At 39.6% G+C, this 22585-nt stretch overlaps 2 pseudogenes; both read left to right on the plus strand.

The window, feature by feature from the left end:
- Positions 1–9031: 9031 nt before the first annotated feature.
- On the plus strand, positions 9032–9197 carry LOC126489677 (thioredoxin-like protein 4A; annotated as a pseudogene).
- Positions 9198–9305: 108 nt separating this feature from the next.
- Positions 9306–9920, plus strand: LOC126489694 (N-alpha-acetyltransferase 11-like; annotated as a pseudogene).
- Positions 9921–22585: the final 12665 nt, after the last annotated feature.

Consider the following 22585-nt stretch of genomic DNA (forward strand, 5'->3'; position numbering starts at 1 on the left):
CTCTTCCAAAGGTCCTGAGTTCAATTCCCAGCAACCACATGGTGGCTCACAACCATCTGTAATGGGGTCTGGTGCCCTCTTCTGGCCTGCAGGCTTACACACAGACAGAATATTGTATACATAATAAATAAATAAGTAAATAAATAAAAAAGAAAATGTTCAACATCTTTAGTCATCAGAGAAATACAAACAAAAATAACTCTGAGATTCCATCTTACACTTGTAAGAATGGCCAAGATTAAAAACACTGATGACAACTTATACTGAAGAGGTTGTGGGGTACAGGGAACACTTCTGCATTGTTGGTGGGAATGCAAGATGGTATAGCCCTTCTGGATGTCAGTGTGGCTATTTCTCAGAAAATTAAGAAACAACCTTCCTCAAGACCCAGTAATACCACTTTTGGATATATATCCAAAGGATACTCAATCATGCCACAAGAGCATGTGCTCAACTATATTCATAGCAGCTCTATTTGTCACAGCCATAACCTAGAAGCAACCTAAATGCCCCTCGACCAAAGAATGGATAAGGAAAATGTGGTACATTTACACAATGAAGTATTACACAGAAGAAAAAAATAACATCTTGAATTTTGCAGAAAAATGGATGGAGCTAAAAAACATTTTGAGTGAGGTAACCCAGACACAGAAAGACAATTATCACATGTACTCACTCATAAGTGCCTTTCAAAGATAAAGCAAAGAAAACCAGCCTGCAAATCACAATCCCAGAGAACCTACACAACAATGAGGACTCTAAAGAGACATACATGAATCAAATCTACATGGGAAGTAGAAACAGACAAGATCTCCTAAGTCAATTGAGATTATGGGGACTTTGGGAGAGGGTTGAAAAAGAGGGGAGAAGCAGGGAGGGGAGCAGAGAAAAATGTAAAGCTCAATAAAAATCAATTAAAAAATCAAATGTTATAATGCTATTCTTTAGGTAGTTCTTATATGTCCAGTGTTCCACCCTGTATATCCATTTTTCACAGTGTAGATGGGAAATAGTCCTTTCCACACGTTAGTTGTGAGCCAGTGAGTCGCATGCTTCATTTGTAAATTCTGATGTAATAGAGTCTCGCGACTCCAATTTGGAAATTTTGAGGGGATTCCCAGTTTGGGTCTGCTACCATCAGTCAACATTGGATATCTTAATTTGTTTTCTTAAGAACATTGAATTCTTGTCCCTATAAATATCCCCAGAGAGGAGTTACACAACTTGTCCATCATGATGAATTATTAATCTGGGGAAAGTGATTGTAGAAAGCTCCAAGGTCAAAGAATTTGATCCCCAATCTCTGGTAATTTTTAAATTCATCATATCCAAGTTCAGATAGGAGTAGATTTGTTTATTTTATAGAAAAGTCTTCATTTCTCAAGATGATTAGCCTTCCTTCTTAAAATGATGTATTTTTAGTGTATTAAAATAAACACTATTTCATAAGAAGAAAATAGCAATTTTATTAACTGCTTTCTTGAAGGACCACTCTGTCCGCTAACTGAGAACATGAAGGAATCATCCAGTCAGAATGACTATCACCACAAAAACAAATGGCCACAAATGCCAGGGAGGACTGGGAGAGGAACACTATTCATTGACCGCAGAACTGTATACTGGTACAACCACTGTGGAAATCAGCAAGGGCGTTTCTTTTAAAATCCAAAATTGCCAACACTCAGGAGGCAGGGACAGACAGATCTTTGAGAGTTTGAAGCCAATCTAATCTACAAAGCAAGTTCTAGGACATCCAGGTTATAGAGAAAAACCCTATCTTAAATTGAACTACTTTAAGACCCAGCTGCATCATTGTTGGGTATGTCTCACCACCTCCCCCAAAAGTTTATTCTATCACAAAGATACCTGGATATCCACATTTTTACTGTCATATTCAAAATAACAATGAAATGGAATCAACCTACGTGTCCATCAACAGGTCAATGGATAATGAAAATATGATGCGTATATAGAGCAGAATCTTAGACAAACATAAAGACAATTAAGTCTGTAGGAAAATGAATGGATCTGACAGGTAGTGTAAGCTTCCATTGGGATACAGTTGTTAGATGTATGCATATGTCGGGGGAGCTGTAGGGCATGAAACAAGAAAGAAGATTGTGAAAGGGGGAAAATGTCTTAATGAAAGCAGAAAGAATAAAATAGAGTAATAGAATATACGTGCCATGAAAGCAGGAGGGGATTTTTGGAAAGAGAAAGAGTAGATGAAGAAGAATAGGTAGACGAAAAAGAATGATGAGGGAAGAGTATACACAAGAACAAAGTGTGCATGAATATGCCATAATGAAACCTGTTATTGTAGCTGAGGGGTGGTGGCACATACCTTTCCTCCCAGCACCCAGGAGCTAGAGGCAAATGGATATCTGTGAGTTTGAGGCCAGCCTTGTCTGCAGAGTGAGCCAGGACAGCCAAGGCAATTACACAGAGAAACCCTGTCTTGAAAAGAAACCCGTTATTGTGTATGTTGATTAAAGAAAAAATAAATTTAAACAAACACATGCTTATATATGTATTTTTTCTGTGATGTCAAAATATTTTTACAGGTTTTATTTTATTTTTAATTACATTTATAAGAGTCTGGATGTGTGTTCTGAGTGCAGATGCCTATGGAAGAGGCATCTGGTCCCCTAGAGATGGAGTTACAGGTGATTGTGAGCCATCTAACATAGGTGTTGAGAACTAAACTCAGGTCATCTGCAAGAGCAGCATGAGCTGAGTCACCTCTCCAACACCGTAAACACCATGTATGTAGGTTTCCCATAGCCAAGTAAAGCTGATTCCTTCTGAAACTTCCAAGATATTAGAAAATGAGTTAGTAGTGTACATATAGTCTTCTCCCATCAGCAACAATACATTATTTTTGAGATTCAAAAACTTATAAAGAGCCAAAATGCCTCATCCACATATTAAATAAATACTAATTGAAAAGCAACTAAGACCCATGTACTTTTATAAGATGTGATGATATCTTGGAAATTAAATTTGAAGTGCACACACACCACTCACTCACTCACTCAATGGCTGAACAGATGACTCGGTGGTTGAGAACACTGGCTACTCTTCCAGAGGACCTGGATTTGATTTGCAGTACTCACTTGGCAGCTCAAAACTATAACTTCAGTTCCAGGGGCTCTGATGGTCCTCCTCTACTGACCTCTTCAGAAATAAGGCACGCACATGGTGCACAGACATACAAAGAAGCAAAACATCAATAATATACTTATTTCTTAATTTAAAACTTTGAATGTCCCTACCCATGCCAAGCATTCATTATCAAAAGGAAAAAGAGAGAGGAAACAAGACTCAGATTCTAGTCTTCATTTTTCAATATATTCGCTATTACTTGTTTCATCTATGTTGGTTTCATAGCTCAACTTTCCCCACTGTACAATTTTTGTGTGTCTCTTGTTGACTTAATCCAAGAGATTTGAAGTTTAATAAAATAGCAAGGACACAGAAATTTACACACCCAAAAGAAAATTAGGACACATACAAGTCGATATGTCTAAAAAATGAATTAACCATTCAGGAGACAGTTATTCTGTGGAGGATGCAGTGGTGGTGAGCGCCTAGACAAATGTGGTTTACTCCAACTATGGCTAGAGAAATTGGTGACCACTCCTTGTCTAACAATTCGTGGAGAAGGTGAAATAATGTCAATACCAGAGAGGGCAGCCAGGGTGGATACCTCATTCATGTAATCCTACCTCTCAAAACAGGGCAATCAAATTGAAGGAATACTTGGGCTACAGAAGGAGATAAGAGCAACCTTGTCTCAAAAGAAAATTTGAAAATAGTGAAGGATCCAGATTAGTGCTGGTGTGTTTGCCTAGTAAGCATAGGGCCTTAGGGTCAGGCCCAAAGATAATACATAAATAAGGTCTGAAGAGATGGCTCAGCAGTTAAAAACATTTACTGTTCTTCCAGAGGATCTTTGTCTGGTTTCACTCACCAACACTGGGTGACTCACAAGTACCTGTAATTTCAGTTCTAGTGAACAACACCCTGTTCTGACCTCTAGAGGTACCGCATGCTCATGGTCACATATTGACACGCAGGCACACATATGAAATATATATATATATATATATATATATATATATATATATATGAATAGGTACATAAGTTTGGAATGTAGCTCAGGTATGGAGTGCCCTAGGATCAATCCCTACTACTACAAGAGAAAAAAAAACATGGCAAAGTGAAAAAAGCCTAGTGAGGGGAATCAGTCAAAATGATACAATGATGAGGATTGTGTAATGGGGGATTGGAACAATAATCAGAGAAGTAAAGGACATGGAAAAACAGACTTCTAGACAGTTTTGTTGCAATAGCTGCCAGCAGAGGTCTCTAGCCTGGAGCAGAGTCGCTGACAGGGATAGCACTGAGATACCAATTTTCACTAACCATTTCTCTTCCAAATTAACATGTGTAGTTATTGTTTGTCTCTCCCCAAAATCAGCAGTCTCCCCTTGCTAGGCCCAGTTAATTGGTAAAGACTTGAAAGAAAGAGGAGAACTCTACCTACTCCCGTGTACCAGAATAAATTTGTCATCTTTAGCCCCCTGGGCCCTTTGTCAGTTCCTGTCTGGGAGAACTTAAAAAGGAAACAACACTTTCAATTCAACTTTTCTCTTTCAAGATATCTATGTCTATCATGTAACTGGCATCAGGCAGGCCACAGTTGAAAGACTGGGTTCATATTATACAGTAAGTTTCTGGAAAAAAAAAAACTGTGTTACTACAGGTCTCAGGGTAATATAGTCACTTATTTAGGAAGAATTTTAACAAAAAAGTCAAAACGTCAGTGTTTTACATCAGAAAAAAAATTATTCTGTAATGTAAAAGAAATCAAAGATATTCAAGAATTGATACAGTGATTCCATTCATCAGTGCTGGAGTATAACTGCTGTTCAGCTCCCCTTTAGAGATTTAACTTCAAGGATTAGTACAGGGTCAAAAACAGTTTTATGCTGATTCCTTTAAGATGCTGTTTAAATGTTAGCACTGTTAGATCTAAAGTGATGCTGCTGTTGGGTTCTCATCATCTCTATGCTTAAATTTTGAGTCAGATTCATGAGCCCAAAATATTTGACTATGTCTTTAAATATATGGACATCCAATATATATTCATCATATATATATATATTTCTAGACATCTATAAACATAGGCAATCATTTGTGATGGTTACTCTTCATGGTCAGCTTGACCAGGTTTGGAATTACAGAGAAGGCACCTTTCTGGACCTGCCAGTGTTTCTGGGGGATGAACGGAAGAGGGAATACTCACTCCAAATATAGGAAACTTCATCCCATGGACTGGAGTTACAGATGAAATGGAAAGGAAAAAAGTGAGCTGAGTACTGCCGTTCATCTCTCTCTGCTTCCTTACTGTAGGATGTGGCCAACTGTCTCATGTCCAAGGAGCTGAAGAAAGCATCTCCTTCCGTAGGGTGTTTCTCTCGGGTGATTTGTCATAGCAACAGAAACGAATGACTAATGCTGTTGGATGCATTTTAACTGCACAGTGAGTGAGACTATTGGTGGGCAGAAAAAAAAATGCCTCCTAGGTATACGTTAGTGGTACAGGCTCAGTCCTTAGAACTACGCTGGGAGGAAAAGTCACATTTATTTCCGCATCCATAAAGATCCGAAGTCTTCGCACACAAAAGTTTCAGGTTCCATGTTAAGGTAAGTCAAGCTACATTTATTTAATTATTTTTAGAGTTTTGTTGTTAAATATAACCACAGAAAAGCATCCGTTAATCAAATATGCATTACAATAACATTATAATGACATCTCTGTGGCAGCTGGGGGAGGGGTGTTTCTTGATACTCTCAGCAGCCGACACCCAACTTCGCCCTCTGTCTCTCTTTGTGGTTTCTCGGTTTCTTTTCACTTTTAAATCTCCTTTCCTTTAGAAACAGTCTCTAAAATAGATTCTAGAAACAGTTGCTGGGAATGTTGGGCTCTAGCCATTCCTTAGCAGGAGAGCACTCTTGAGGTGGGGGCACAATGCTGGTCACCTGGGCCACCAGTGGAGCAGGTGGTGGTAGAGGCAGATAATCTCAGGGATCCCACCCAATCACAGAAAGAATGAGTCCAGATCCCACCAGAAGGGAAGAGAAGCAAGTGTGGGAGGGACCAGGAACTCTTAAAAACTGTTGGCATGACTCCAATCTGTGCCTTCCACTTACCTAGTGCTTTGAGAGCGAGAGCACAGAAACTGTGCAGAGAGCTCAGAAGATGTGCCTAACCAAGTCTACACATTTACTCTTCCCCACAGAGCTTGGACCTCATCTCAGCCTTCAGACTCCAGGGCCAGGTGCCATGGATATGCCCTAGGAAGTATTGGTTGCACACCCATCCTTTAGACACAATCTAATGTATACTGGTATTTTCTCATTTTCTTTAAGACTAGATCTGGTACTACGGTGTGCAACTAGGTTTCATCCTTGTTTTCAGCATCTCCAGTTAATAAATGAAGGAATATGGTTTGACTATTCTCACCTCCTGGTCCCAGTCTGATTGGTGCAATGTATGAGTTAATGGAACACATACACTTAACCCCTGCCTGGCACAGATAATAAATGTCAGCCATTGCTGTCATGACCAACAGAGCTTAACATACACAATAGACATTTGATAAAAATGGTCCACAATTCATTCATTATTTGATCTTAATGGCCAATATCAGGCTCCCATTTGTTTTAGCTACACTTATGAGACAGTTAGATATGTGAAAGTATATTAAATAAAAGGAACAGAATTTGGAGGATCTAACACTCTCACACAGATATACACGTAGGCTAAACACCAATGCATGTAAAATAAAAACAAATTATTAAAAACTCACAAGCTAATATCATGCAAAATTACAAGATGGCTAAATAAAACATGTTACTCAATACAGTACAATGTCACAACATTGGTATTTTGTCAATTATCACAGAATTGTATTTTTTTCCTGAAGTGTTGAGTATAAACCCCACACATGCTACATAAGCACTCTGCCACTGAACTACATCTCCCAGCCCTAATTAAAAACCTTTTGAAGAGACTTTTAAAAACTCAACATGGGGGTCACACTATGTTTCCAAAACTGTTCTCAAACCACTAAGCTTAAGTTATTCTCTTACTTCAGCCTTTTGGGTGCTGGGACTGTAGACCTGTGCCATTGTGACTGGCTTGAACCAGCAAATTTAGTGTCTGTAGATCAGGATAAGTGTTTGTGTCTGTGTGCTTTTTAACTGATAGACCTTAGAAATTAAAGAGAAATATATCTAAATCATTCTTGATGGTGATGGTTGATCATTATTTGCAGATGTGAATTTGATGGAGAGAGATCTAAATCTTAGAAGACTGAAGTTTTGATTGTGAAACCTCCGCCAGTACATGACGTTGGCCATCTCATTTCATGACCTAACTTCCTTCTCCATCAAACCACGGGCCCAGTATGATGCGTGTTTATATGCCTGCAGTTTTCAGATGTATTTATTTCACTAATCTCTAATGTGTATAAGTGTTTAGCCTGCATGTATGTATGTGCTCTACATGTGTGCTTGGTGCCCTAGAATATCAGAGGAGATATTCAGATCCCCTGGGACTAATGTCACAGACAGCTATGAGGCATCAGGAGGGTGCTGGGACTTGAACCTAGGTCCTCTGCAAGAACAACCAGTGTTCTTAACCACTCAGCAAACTCTCCAGCCCTATGCCTTCCTTGTACTGCTGGATTTCTGAAACCCTCACACAGAACAGTTAGATAATTTTTTTAGCATTCCCATTTTGTTTCATAAGAATTGACTGAATTGAGTTGTAGTTTATATCCAATAACTATTTTATTTTCAATTTCTCTCTCCGGCATTATAGAATGGCAGAGGAAAAGGGATTTTAAGAGTCCTAAGTCTTCCCTCATGTTCTTATGTACTCTGGATGTGTTGGAGGATTACAGTTTCATAAGATCACTAGGTGATTATGGAATTACTCTGAATGCCTCCTCTTTCTGAGTGGTTCAGGGAAGGCTGAACCAGAGTTTCCCAAACTCAGCACTATAGATATGCTGACAACTCTTCATTGAGGCCGGTATTGCTAAACATTGTTCGAAAAGTATCAGCATGCTAGGCCTCTCCTTGTCAGGACAGCTGCTCCCTCTTCCTCCCTGTGATAGCTGAAGGTATCTTCAGCAGGGGCTGGAGGTGCAGCCCCGTTTTTCCTAATGCTTGTTTCACATGCATGAGATCCTGGGTTTAATTCCCAGTGCCACATGCAAACACACAATAAAACGCTTCATCTATTTCCCAATATCCTCTAGTGACCAAAATCCCCATATTGAAGATTGTTGAGGTTAACAGATTATCATGTTTTGTCTATATAATATTCTTTCCCTTTTTGATTGTTGTTTTTCTGTTCATCTTTCTTTCCTTCAATCTGTATTTGTTTTGTTTTTTGTTTTTGTTTGTTTGCAGTGGGGAGGCTTTCTCTGTGTATCAGTCCTAGCTGTCCTAGAAATCACTTTGTAGACCAGGCTGGTTTTGAACTAACAGAGATCCACCTGCCTCTGCCTCCCGAATGCTGGGATTAAAGGCATACAGCACCATACCATATTAAGGCTCCATTATTAGTTTTTATTCCCTCTTGTATTATTCTAGGTTTTCCTTCTGTCTCTAGTACTGTCAGTTAGTGTGGACACTGTCTGAACTACTCACCCATAGGAATTGGAGACACTAACTTGGCAAGGAGACCGAGAAAATAGAGTGAAGTTCAAAACAGCCTGAAATCATATTTCCGTCATTACCAATTCAAGGACAACTTGGAAAATTTGCTTAGTTTATTTGAACCTTCATTGTCTCGTCTGAAAAACTGAAGTAATTACCTAAGATAGGGTGTTGTTTCTTTGTTTCACTGAGGGTATTACCAATCTGTTAAGGGGGAGGAGTAGCCGGTGGTGGAGCCGCAAGGGCTCTCACGAGGCAGCTCGCGGCTTCAGGCCACACAGGCCGGATAAAGATGTCGTACATGCTCTCGCATCTGCACAATGGCTGGCAGGTAGACCAGGCTATCCTTTCAGTCGTCATTTGTTTCCGTCACCACTGGACTCCACTTGCATGAAGATGGACAAGGTTCTGTGCAGCAGAAATGGAAGATAGTGTGAGGTCTTTCTCACCTCGTATGAGACCTGTTTGGATATCCCAGTTGTTTTACAGCAAATGCTGTTGGTGTTGCTTGTGCCCGTGGCATCCTCTCTGGTTCTCCGCAGCCTGGCAGGCCTATCTGGGGCAATATGAACATCCGCTGTGCTCGGCCCGATTAACTGATGACCCTGCAGCGATGCCACCTGCTGTGCCTGCCCGAGAACTACCAGAGGAAGTACTCCTTCTATCACAGTCTCTCTTGGCCCAAAGATCGTGGGCTATGTCCTGGCCAAGATGAAGTAGGACCCCAATGATGTCCCTCATGGACACATCACCTCGCTGGCTGTGAAAGCTCCCACTGATGCTTCGGCCTGGCCCCAAAGCTGATGGACCAGGCTTCAAAGGCCATGGTCAAGAACTTCAGTAATAAGTATGAATCCCTGCACAACAGGGCGGTCCTGCACCTTTATTCCAACACCCTGAACTTCCAGGTTAGTGAGGTGGAGCCCAAGAACTACGCAGATGAAGAAGATGCAAACGCTATGAAACGAGGTCTCTCACACAGACGGCAGATGAGCGAGACGGCAACTGGTGCTGAAGAAGGGCAGATACGTGGTCCTGGGTTCCAAGGAGAATCAGGGCAACACACTTCCTGGTTCCGGAGAGGCCTGTCAGCAGAACCTGGCTGAGATGATAGTGGCAGTGACAGCAAAGACAGCTCTGATGTCCAAGGCAGCTTGCAAGACTTGGATTCCGCCTCCTAGAGCCTGCTCGAGTATTGTAGGTTCTTGCCATTTTAGTCATTCTTGGGAACCCTGGTTGTACTCTAGCATCTACTTGGGAGTCATCCCACAGTGACCCAAATGACTGCTCTTTTCAGCGCCTAGCAGCAGCCTTCCACATTACCTACTCATAAAGGCACTCCAGGACCCAGAAGTTGCCGTGCAGGAGCCAAGGAATCTTGAGGGCTGCCATGGCGGTGCCTTCCTTGGCTTCTCCCATGCTGCCGGCGCTGTATTCTGTCTACAGCTGTCCTGTACTGATTGTGTGTATCCTGTAGGGTTTTGCCTAGAATGCCAAACAGGAAGTGGGGACAACTCGGGAAGCTCCCCAGCTTTCAGCGTTTGCCATTATCTCTGGGTTTTTATTTCTGAGTAGGCAGGACCATCAACTTAGCCCTTATACCCTCTGCCTCTGTCTAGTGGAAGTTACCTACTCTTGCCTTCTCTGGAGACTGCCCGTGCCCTGCCCTCCCTCTTTGAAGAAGAATGTTCCCTTTGGAGGGGAGGAGAGAAGGAGACGGGTGTTGGAATTCTGAACAAGCAGAATTTATAGATCTTAAGGAAAGGACAAACAGAAATCAAATTGTAATTTCTAACCTTCCCCCAAGAAATAAAAATATTAAAAAAAGAAAATCTGGGGGCTGGAGAGATGGTCAAGAGCACTGACTGCTCTTCTAAGAGGACCTGAATTCAATTCACAGCAACCACATGGTGGCTCACAATGATCTGTAATGTGATCTGGCGCCCTTTTCTGGCATGCAGGCATATATGCAGACAGAATATTGTATACTTAATAAATAAAATATTAAAAAAAATCATTCTCTGCTACATAAAGCAAGACCACTTAGAGAAACCTAGAGAAAATGACAATACTAGTTAGCATGCCAATGTGGGTAGGAGAAATCTCATAAGGCTCCATCCTTCCATGAAAAGGTAGAGATAATGAATGGTCTCTAAAAGAAGAGAACGATGAGTGTCTTGATAGGTTATTCATTCCCAAGGGGTCACCACTAAACACATATACATATGAGCAGAACTAGATAGACTCAACAGGTTGTGTGTGTGTGTGTGTGCGCGCACACATATCTGTGACAATAATAAAGATGTCATGAAGTTGAAAGGGAGTGGGGGGACATGAGACAGATTACAGGGGGTGAGGGAGGAGAAGGAAATGCTTTAAATATAGTACAATGTATAAAAATCTCAAAAGTAATATTTTTTAAAGAAAGTGAATATAGAATAAAAGACAGAGCTGATGACACTCATTCTTCACAGCATTCTGCCCAGTTAAATTCACAAATTGCTGTTTTAATTAAAGTGATACAATGCAACCATTTTAAATGTAGACAAATGTGTGCATTTTTTTAAAGGACAGTATTTTATTTTATTTAGATTTATTTATTTATTATGTATACAGCATTCTGCCTCCATGTATGCCTGCACGCCAGAAGAGGGCGCCAGATGGTTGTGAGCCACCATATGGTTGCTGGGAATTGAACTCAGGACCTCTGGAAGAGCAGCCAGTGCTCTTTAACCTCTGAGCCATCTCTCCAGCCCCACAAATGTGTGTGTCTTCAAATGTAAGTTAGCAGAACAGGAGTGCGTCAGCATCAGAATTATTTCAAGAAAGGAAGGAAAGAAGGGAGGGAAGGTGGAAGGGAAAATAGAAGGGAGGGAGGGAGAAAAAGAAAGGCTTCTGGAAGTCAAGAACCAGGATGCTAAAAGGATCAGCATTTTTGAGTCCAGGCAATGGTGCTTGGCATTCTCATCAATTTAAAACCCTTGATTTCTTCAGATGAAAATCACAAAATTAAGGATGTGGCCTTGAAGTTATGCATGCACCACTGCATTAGTTACTTCAATGTTGCTGCTACTGAATCCCTGGCAGGAAGCATCTTAAAGGAGAATGACTATAAGAGGATTCAGTATCTTGTGTTAAGAGAAGTAAGGAGGCAAGAGGATGAGGTGGCTGGTCATGGTGTATCTGCAAGTCAAGAAGCAGAGAGAAGGTAAGAAATAGAGCTGTGCTCTCACTCAAGGCCTGGGGACCCACTTCCTTCAGCAAAGCTCCTCATGTTCTTCAACCCAAAACAGTGCCACCAGCTGGGGACCAAGGGTTTAAATACATATGTGCATGTGGTAGAATCTCATAGTCAAACTTCAAATAGTAAGTGTATACATCAAGACTTAAACACAATCGTGATAAGACTTGAAGAAAACATGAATAACAGGGGTGCATAAATCTCCTCAAAGATGAAAATTTGCAATGCCTGAGCTTAACCTAGAGCAGATAATATGTTGCATGGACAAATGCATAATTTTTGACGATTTCCTAACAACAGAATAAACTAATAATATTGCTGCACTAGAAAATGCATAACAAATTAGTAATTTTTATTTAAGAAAACAACAACTCATAAGCAAAGAGAAAAATAATTTTTCAGATTTAGAACATCTAAGCCGAACATAGAGTGTTACCTAAAGTGCTTAAGAACTGGCTTTACCTTTAAAGGCTAGGCTCATCACCAAGAAGACCACAATGTTCCCTAGAGCAAAGGCTCTTCTCATCATACAATGGATGCTTCATTTCATGGACCACTTAAAATCTTTCTTTTGATCACTCAAGTTGTCTTGATTAAAGTGAATATTGAGAAAACAAAGGTTTCCAAAAGAAAATAATCAAATCAAAGAAAGTCCTGGTTTTGGGGTGTTGCCTCACCAGGTAAGAGTATCTGCTGAGCAAACCTGTTTTGAAATCCTTAACATCCACATAAAAAGTGGATATGGCTGCTTGCACCTATAATTCCAGTTCTCTGATGATGACAAGAAGACAGATGGAATTTGCTAGCCTAGCAGGATCAGTGGGAGATTTTGCTTCAAGGGAATACAGCTAAGAGTGATCGAGTAGGACTCTAACATCCCTTTCTGGCCTCCACACTCCTGCACATAGGTGGGTGCTCTAGCATTTTCATATATTCATATTCATCTGTGTGTGTGTGTGCATGAGTGTGTGTGTCCTGGAAGTTATTCCAAGAAAGAGTGTAGAAAAAGATAGAATGTAAACTCACAAATATGAATGTGTTTTAATACATAGGAATAGTTTGAACAGTCTTTCTTTTTTAAAAAAATTGTTTTTATTTATTTATTATGTATACAATATTCTGTCTGCATGTATCCCTGCACGCCAGAAGAGGGCAACAGACCTCATTACAGATGGTTGTGAGCCACCACGTGGTTGCTGTAAACTTAACTCAGGACCTTTGGAAGAGCAGGCAATGCTCTTAACCGCTGAGCCATCTCTCGAGCCCCTTCAATAGTCTTTCTCTAATTCATCTTTACATGATGGTCCATTCACTACAAAAACAAAAGGCACTTGAGAATTATTCAAAGAATGACTCTCAATTAGACATTAAGAGCTTGAGGTATGACCCAACTCAAGCAGCAGTTTCATCATTTTCCTCTCATATAGTTGCTTCCTGAAAGCTTCATATGTCATTTATAGTTTCAGAGTCTCAAGAATGCCAGAATGAGGGCATGAAAAACTGTCTCTCTAGTCTTAGTTGGGCCCTACAGTATTTTATACTATTTTGTTTATGCCATGAGAATAGAATTAGAAAAATATTTTAACACAAGAGGAAGACAACATTCTTCACAATTTATTTATAAATATCACTGAAAGCTGTGTAAGGAAACTTTGCATTCATCTACAGTGAAAGAAAACCCAGAAAGGATTGTGTCATAGTTAGGGTTTCTATTGCTGTGAAGAGACGTCATGACAACAGCCATTCTTATAAAGGAAAATATTTAATTGGGGCTGGCTTATATGTTCAGAGGCTTAGTCCATTATCATCATGGAAGGAAGCATGGCAGCATTCAGGCAGACATGGTTCTAGAGAGGAGCTGAGAGTGGCACTGGGCCTGGCTTGAGTTTTTAAACCTCAAAGCCCACTCCCAGTGACACACTTCCTCTAACAAGTCCCCAAGTACCCCAACAAGGCCATACATTTAAATAGTGCTATGCCCTATGGCTTATGGGGGCTATTTTTATTCAAATCACCACATATTGCTTTTTCTCAGTTAGGTGTGTCCTCATTGAAGTCACATAGTGATTGTTGAACTCTCAAAATAAGTCCAATTTTGAGTGTGATTGTTGGATAAGTCTCCTGTAAAAGATTTACTTTTCTCCTCAGGAATCAAAAAATATGTCCCTCAAGAACAACTTGAAGCTTCTTAATCTATAGTCCAAGTAAATAAATGTCCGTTTTTGTATTCTGTAAGTGAAAAGGTATCCACAGAAATTATATTAAATATTAAAAGGGAACAATATAGAAGCAAAACAGACAGAGAGTAAGAGACCAAAAGAACTGCTGAGTGTAGTTACTATGATTTTGCCAATAATAGAAATTAGATAATGTGGAATACATGCATTACATGGAAACAGGGATGTACTGAGGGTATACCATTTTCTGATCAGATGTACTTCAGATGCAGCCTCAATGGAGTCTTCTATATGTGTCTCTCAGTGGTGTACTCATCTGACGGATTCACACAAAGAACCACACTGAGTTCTCGAAGTAGAACCCTAAGGCCCCAGTGTGCCTGCCAGGTGTTCTGTAGACTTTCTGTCCAGCACTGGCCCCTGCCTCATGGTGAAACTGTCCATTCTCTTCTTTTTTTAAATATCTATTTATTTATTATACATACAATGTTCTGTTAACATATATACACCAGAATAGGCACCATATCTCATTATAGATGGTTATGAGCAACCATGTGGTTGCTGGGAATTGAACTCAGGACCTCTGGGAGAGCAGCTAGTTCTCTTAACCTCTGAGCCATCTCTCCAGCCCCCCATTCTCTTCTTATATCCTATAAGGACTAGAAGTTTGTCACAATCAAGCCTGCTTTTTAAGTTTTTTTCAGAAATTTTTACTTTATTTTTTCTTACAATGAGCTAAATTTGCCTCCTAAAAACATCTCTGCCTTGATTCCAGTGTCTGACTTTAAATAAAAAGATGTTTTTTTCATTAAAAAACAGTCTTAACATATTTATGCCACCCACTTTACTGTTTGCTGGCAACATAGCAGTGAGCAGGACCGGTATCAGCAGTGACCCCCTAGCTTCCTGTTACAAGGTTATCTGTCAGCATTTAGAAGTCAACATTGATGTGCCCAAGTCTACATGCCATTTTTGTTCACTTTTTGTCCTTTAGTCTGGCTTCTGGGACATTGTCTAGTTTGGAAGCTTCATATGGTGACAAGAGATGGCCAGTTGGGACCCTGTCTTCCCCCAATATTTGGTGATTTCATTTAGCTCATCTTCATATATGTGTATATTTTAGAAAGCTTCTACTATTATCTTTCCAATGGCCCTTACTTTTAGCAGTCTCTCCCCATATTCTCTTTCCTCTCTGATTGACTCTCTCATTCCAATTTCCCATCTACCCATAACGATCTATTCTATGTCCCTTTCCTAAAGAGAGCTAAGTGTCTCCCCAGTTCTTACGCGGTCCTAACCTCTGCGGTTCTAGTGATCATGGTTTTATTATTATTGGCTGAACAGCTAATATCCTCAAATAAGGAAATTCATAACAGAGTTGTCTTTCTGAGTTTGGGTTACCTCACTAAGGGTGATTTTTCTAGTACCATTCAATTACCTGTAAATTTCATGAAGTACTTTTTTTACGGGCTGAATAATACTCCATTGTGTAAATGTATCGCTTTTTTTAATCCATTCATCTGCTCTTGGACATCTAGGTTGTTTCCAGTCTCTGGCTATTATAAGCAGAGCAGCAATGAACACGGTTGAACAAGGGTCTCTATGGTAGGGTTATGTGACTTATGAGTATATGTCCAAGAGTGATGTAGCTGGATCTTGATGTAGGTTGATTCATCTTCCTGAGAAACCACACATTGATTTCCATAGTGGCTGCATAAGTTTGCCTCCCTTCACTTACTGTGCCTTCCAGCCAGCACGAGCGGTCATTTGTTTAATTGATCTTGAGCCTTGATCTTTTACACTCTTCTCCGTGTCTCAAAGAGCTGGGATTTTATTACCACCAGGCCTATAAATGAATACTTACATTTACTATTTTTAATTAATAACTACTTGGAATTTCCTTAAGTGTCATTTATAATACACTCATGAAAGTCTTGTTTTCTAAGGAAGAAGCTTGGAAACTCCCCAATAACTCCTCCTCTTATAGGCAAGAAAACTGATACCCAGAACAGTTGAAGGACTTGACCAAGGGAACATAGATTATAAAGGAAAAAGAGGCAGAAAGAAAGACAGGAGAGAAGGAAGGAAATACTTTATGATGCTAAAAAAAGTCAAACCCCTCTGCACATGGTCCAGCTGTGCGTCTCTGTATTAGTTCCCATCTGCAGCAGGAGGAAGCTTCTCTGATGGTGCCTGAGCTAGACATTGATCTGTGGGTATAGCAGAATGTTCTTAGGAGACATGTTTATTGCTAGGCTCCTTTAGCAGAACAATAGTATTTGGTTTTCCCCTAGGTCCATGATCTATCTAGGGCTTAGCCATCTGAGTAGTGTCAGGCACGGATTCGATCCGTGGGATGTCTTTATCAAATTCCCTCAGGGTTCAGGGATCTATGCAGAAGAGGAGGCAGAAAGCTTGCAAGAGCTGGGGCAGGGGTGCTGGGGGACACCAAGGAAACCGTTCTTCAGCACACCAGGACAGATGCACGTATGAACTCACAGAAAGTGTCTGCATGCACAGGGTCTGCACAGGTTCAGCCAGGGTCCTGGTGCTCAGAGGGAAAGTGAACACAAGCCCCAAGCCCTAATCAAGAACCTGACTCCAATTAACACCTACAAAGGAGAAATTCATTTTCTCCGGTATAGTCTCACTGGGGGTATAGCCACACTTAAGAGCAGGCGGGCCCCATGCCCAGCAGTGGATGACCAACACAAAATGAACTCAAAGAGACTTCTGGAGATTTATTTGTCTTATATTGCCTAGTCTGGGCATTTTTTTTTAATCTCACAGATCTTTTGAGTCTGTAACATAGTTGTGATTTTATGGATTGTGTTTGTGTGTATCCAATTTTATTTGTTTGTTTTGTTTTACTGTTTTTATTGCCTATGTGTTTTCTAAAAAGAAAGATACAGAAGGCATGGAGTTAAAAGAATGGGGAGAGGAAACCTTGATCAGGATACATTGTATAAAAATTATTTTCAATAAAGTCAAAATAAAAGTCACAACACAAACATCCTTCTCTGTTTTTATCAAGATCATAAATGTGAATTTTAGAACGTGTTTCCCATATAAGATTAATTTCTCCCAAATGTCTCTTGTACTTATGAGGTCCTTCAGACTTGATGGTATTCCTCGTATGTGTTTATTCATGCTTTAAAAGTTATATTTCTGCTCTACGTCTTTCCTAGGCTTTATTTGCAAATTTTTTTTCCTCACAGATATGTATTGGTCTATTGGTTGCATACAATTTGGAAAAAAAATTGCTTAGTGTTCTTACCCTTCAGGAGAGCCCCTTTTTAAAGCAATAGTATGGAAAATATCTATGGTGGTAGAGACACCTGTCCTTCTGCGTTAGTGATGGCAGAGGGGAGACAGACTCACATTTCATGTGAAATATCATTGGCGCCATCAACTGTAACTCTAGGTTTGCATCACTTATTCCAGCCTCCCATTTGTATTCCTTAGGCCCTGTATCTCTAGAGATTCCATTGACCCGTTTGCAAATTCCACAGTTAGCCAGGGTTTCAAAATATCGAAAATGTTTAATAAAGTCACCATTGCTCCTTGAGGGTTCAAAGCAAGTATGAACTTTTAGTTACACTTATTTTTAATTTTACAAATGATTTCTAGCAAATATTTATTTATTTAAAACTTCATAGATGTGCTGGGCCTGATGGCATACAGCTGAAGATTCCAGCTCTCAACAGGACAGGTAGAAGGATTTCTACTTTAAGGAAAGCATGGACTACGTAACTAGAACCTGTCTTAGAAAAAAAAATTCACAAAGGAAATATTAATTAAGTATTATGAGTAAAATAAGAAATAGTTTCTTTACAGTATTACTATAAGATATCAATCTAGAGATAATTCTGCCCAACTTGTATTTTATATTTTATTTTATGGAGAAAGGGTCTCACTCACTATATAACCTTGGCTGGCCTGATCTCACCGTGAACAAAATTTAATTTTTAGGAACAATCTTGTACCAATATTTGCCTTCCATCTTGCGTCCTCATATCCAAATCACAGAAAGCAATGTGATACCAAAGTCCTGTGGAACTTGGGGCAAGTGCTTGAATTGTGTTTTCTCCTACTCAACAATAATTTTCCCAAACTGATTTTTAAAATATGCAATAAAGACCATCCAAAAGATGTGATCATTAAAGGTTTCATGACAGAATATGATAGAACGATAAAGAGTCATGGCATCCAGTAAAACTAATGTATCATCCTGTCCTGTGTAAGGTTCCATAAACAATAAAGTTTGTGATGAGTAAAAAGGTTCATCAGGATTGGACCACGTTGACTCATGAGAAACACTCTCTGTCTCTCTGTCTCTCTCTGTCTCTCTCAGTCTCTCTCTGTCTCTGTCTCTCTCTCTCTCTCCCACCTTTACTGTCCTGTATGTAAACCACGTTGAACTCAAACTCATAGATACCTGCCTGCCTCTGCCTCCTGAGTGTTGGGATTGAAGCTATGCTTCAACACACCTGGCTCTTTCTTTTCTGTTTCTTTTCTCCTTCCCTCCCTCCGTCCCTTCATTCCATCTTTCCTTATTTCCTTCCTTCTTTTCCTTTCTTCCCTCCCTCCCTCCCTTCCTTCCTCCCTCCCTCCCTCCCTCCTTCCTTTCCTGAGACTCATGTCAGTATTTTGAGACTATAACAAGAAATTAAACTGTGTGCGAAGTTTCTTACAGGTAAATTTTGGCATTGTTCATCAATTGAACTACAACAATCCCCAAGTCATAGCTCAATACATGGGACTTCAGGATATTGAATATGCTTTATTCTGGAATGAGAGCTGTCAGGCATTAATCTTATCCCAATTGTCCTAGTCTTAAAGTGGTAGATTTTCTTCTTTTACAATATGTGGGGAAGATGAGAAAGAAAAATCCAATGAAAAAAGAAATCAAAAGGTCCAGTAGGCATCCTACAAAAGACCAATGCAAGGATTGGTTGTAGTAAAAGGGCCTCAGATAAACAACAATCAGATTTGCCGAAGGAAAAAGGAGCAAGAGTGCTAAAAGTTGGTCATCATTTTAACATACATTTTTAAAAGTCTCAAACCTATTCCAAGAACTGCCAGCAGAGGTCGCCATGCCAGGTGAGTCTGCTTAGCAGCCCTGGCTCTCAATGCTTATTGGACAACATTTCCTTTATCTGTGGCTGAAAGGGGGTGGGGTTAATAGCGCACCTCTTGGCAGTAATAAACTTCACTAAATATGCGTGAGTGAGAAGGTGTAGGTGTGCCTTCGCAGGTTGTCTGCAGAGCGCTCCTACCCAGCTGAGATCGTATGTCCAGAAAAAGAAATAAAATGTTGAAAATGCCTATTTTTACCCAATGTCCTTTAGAAACTCAAAACCCTGCCCCGCCTTTGCATCCGCGTTTGGCTGCATTTGTGAGAGAATCTTTCTCTGAGAGGTATGAATAGAGATGACGTGAAATTAATAGAATGTAGACAAGAGAAAGGTCTTCATTTATGAAAAATTTCACAGATGTTCAGTTTTTAATTTGTACATTTTTGGAGTGCTCAAACTTTTTAGAGTATTTCTAAAGCTATCGGATTCCTAAGAGTTGGGTTTTCAAAATGCTCTTGGTGCTAACACGTTTTCAAGAACCAAGAAAGAGGGAAATTACTTTTTAAAAAAAAGAAAGAAAGAAAAGAAAAGAAAAGAAAAGAAAAAAGAAATTAAGCCGCTATTCGGCGTTTGAGTCTTCAAAATTCCTACAGAGGGCGCTGTTGCCCGTTCAATAAAAGAGAGACTGCTCCCAGAGAAAGGTTTCCCATGAAATTGCTGGGAATTTTTTTTTTCTTTTACAAAATGCCACATTGCAAATTAACAAGGGTTTCTACAAACATTATATATTTCTTTGGGTAGTTATCACGTAAGTATGCATGTGTGTAAACATTTTAAGTTTGTTTTATTCTTAATAAAATCAGACTTATTGTGAATATTCCGTAAAGAACTTTGATAATTTTTAACAAATACTAAGTACATTCCTACTTTTAAAAATATCTAATGTTAGCATAAAATAAAACACAAATGAAGATTTGCGATTCTACCTAAATGAGGCTACAAATTAATCAAACTAGCACACCTTATTATCTATTTAAATAGTTTCATATGTAAAATTATACCTTTAGTTTGGTTTCTATTTTATTAAACCTTCGATTTTATTTAAAATTAATCAAAGATATGTCAGAAAGTGATTTAAAGCGTCAATATATTTAGAAGAAAAAAGCCGTTTTTCCAAATATTTTTTGGTTTGGGTGGGGGATGTCTGTAATGAAACGTTTTTGATGATTTGAAAGGGATCTGAGCATTATTGTTAGTAAGTTTGTCTTGAGAATCTTTATTTCTAAATCTATAATACCCAATTTTCAAAGTCTCAACCAAAGACTGATTTCAGTTCTAGAGGGGTGTGGGAGCCACACAATGACATCAAGAAGAACTATTTCCTCTCTCCAAACCAACTCTGGCGGTGAAAGGTGGTTGTGTATGCTGAAGCTGGAAGACTAGCCTGGTTTTGTGGTTTAAGATGCTATTTTTTTTTTTAAGGAGAAGAGGAAGGAAGGAAATAATAAAAGGGAGAAGCGAAAGAGAAAGAAGGAAAAAGGGGGAGAGGAAGGGAGAAGGGACGGAAGGGTGGGAAGAAGGAGGAAAGGAAGAAGGCGGGGGGGGGGGGAATCCATCAGGGAATAGGAAAAGGACGTGTTTCTCAAGTTCTATCTGAAGCACCCTGCGTTTCCTTCGTTAACCTTAACGGCAAATTAATAATGATGACAACAACAGTAACGACGATAATAGATTTGCAGAACAGTTCCGTGTGCGAGGTAGGAGTCCTCAATTTGTCTATCAGAAAATCGCTGTCTTCCTAGGCAGCTTGGAGCCCTCTGTTTGCGGAGCCTCGGACCCTGCCTGGAGCCCTAAAGTGCATAGGATACCTGGGTTTAAAGACAACCGAACGCCCTTTACAGATTCACTCTCATCAGGTTTAATAACTTCCACCCCAAATTACCGCAACCCTCCTCATTCCCTTCTGTCATCTATTTTCTGCCCTAGGGGCCAAGATCTTCTTCAATGCCTCCCTTCTGGCTCCAGGGAACCTTCCGCACCCAGAAAGAGAGAAGGAAAACAACAGAGGGCTAGGAAAGGTGGGGTTGAGGGAGAGAGCTAGTGAATATAGAATTTGTAGTGAAAACAAACAAACAAAAAATTCAGAGTCTTACAAGGCATTCCTTTGAGGCTAGCTTAATTTTGTTCTTGCTATTATTTACGCTTAAGAAATAAACTAAGCTGCACAAATCACATATCCAAAAGAACATCTACCCCCAAACCAACCTGACAAAATCAAATTAACACTTGAACATTTCCCACTATCTCCTTAAAGAATATAAAGCTTAAACCTTCTCGAAGATTCTGCTTCTTCAGTTTTTTAATCTATCAGGTTAAAATCACAAATTACAGACAACAGAAACAAACATAAAATGTCCTACACCTCTGTTGAAAGTCTCAGAATTAGCATTGTGGGCTTTGTTGTTTCCAACATGTGAGAAAAAAGAAAAAAGAAAACTTGATAAAATGCAAACCCCAGGCAAACAGAAAGAAACATAGGATCCAGTGAAAACACACAACCATTCCAGAGCTACAAGCCATATAGACTGCAGGGTCCACAAGATAGTCAAGTTACCAAATGTGTTAGGCAAAATGAACAAAAATATCAGAAATCATTGTGGCAAATAGTTTTTGTTGTTGTTATTCTTCTACAATGATACTGTAGGTTATAAAGTTTGCACAGCTATCATATGGGAAAAATAGCTCTTAAAATCAAAGAATCTAGGTTTTTTTTTTCTAATACTCTACTGAGAACACAGGAATAGGATATTTGTGTTTTAAAATCTCAATAATGGTCCCCTTAAAAAAAAAACTATGTAGAAAACGAGGGGACTGGTGTCCCTACTTTCTCATTATCAATTGTTATAAGACTTTAGTTGGTAGCTTCGGTGATTCACCATTTTCAAAATAGAGATTTTTTTCAAATGTATCTACTTATATTACTTGCTTAGAAAGCTATCTTCCCTTTAAATACCCTTTTAGTCTATGAATTCTGCGACCCAGAGGTGTTTATGTAACTAAATGTGGGTATCTGCGTGTAAATTAGTGTTTATGATTTTTATAATATGTATGGGTGTGTATGTGTGTGTGTGTGTATGTGTGTGTGCGCGCGCGTTGTATCTAAGTCCTGTGTGCAATAATGTTTTTCTGTCTGCTGAGGCTTACTTCTCCAGCCTATTGTTTGAGACAACAGATATAAGTTGCGATGGGAGAGGAGCGTCGGATTTGGTGTGTATCCCCCATTTCCAATTATAGATGGATCATTACAGACAGCGGCGTCCTGAGAAGCCAGACATCTGCTCCTCACATGA

The sequence above is a fragment of the Alexandromys fortis genome, unplaced genomic scaffold, assembly GCF_014885135.2.
Source record: "Alexandromys fortis isolate MF-2015 unplaced genomic scaffold, M_Fortis_MF-2015_v1.1 scaffold_207, whole genome shotgun sequence".
NCBI lineage: Eukaryota > Metazoa > Chordata > Mammalia > Rodentia > Cricetidae > Alexandromys > Alexandromys fortis.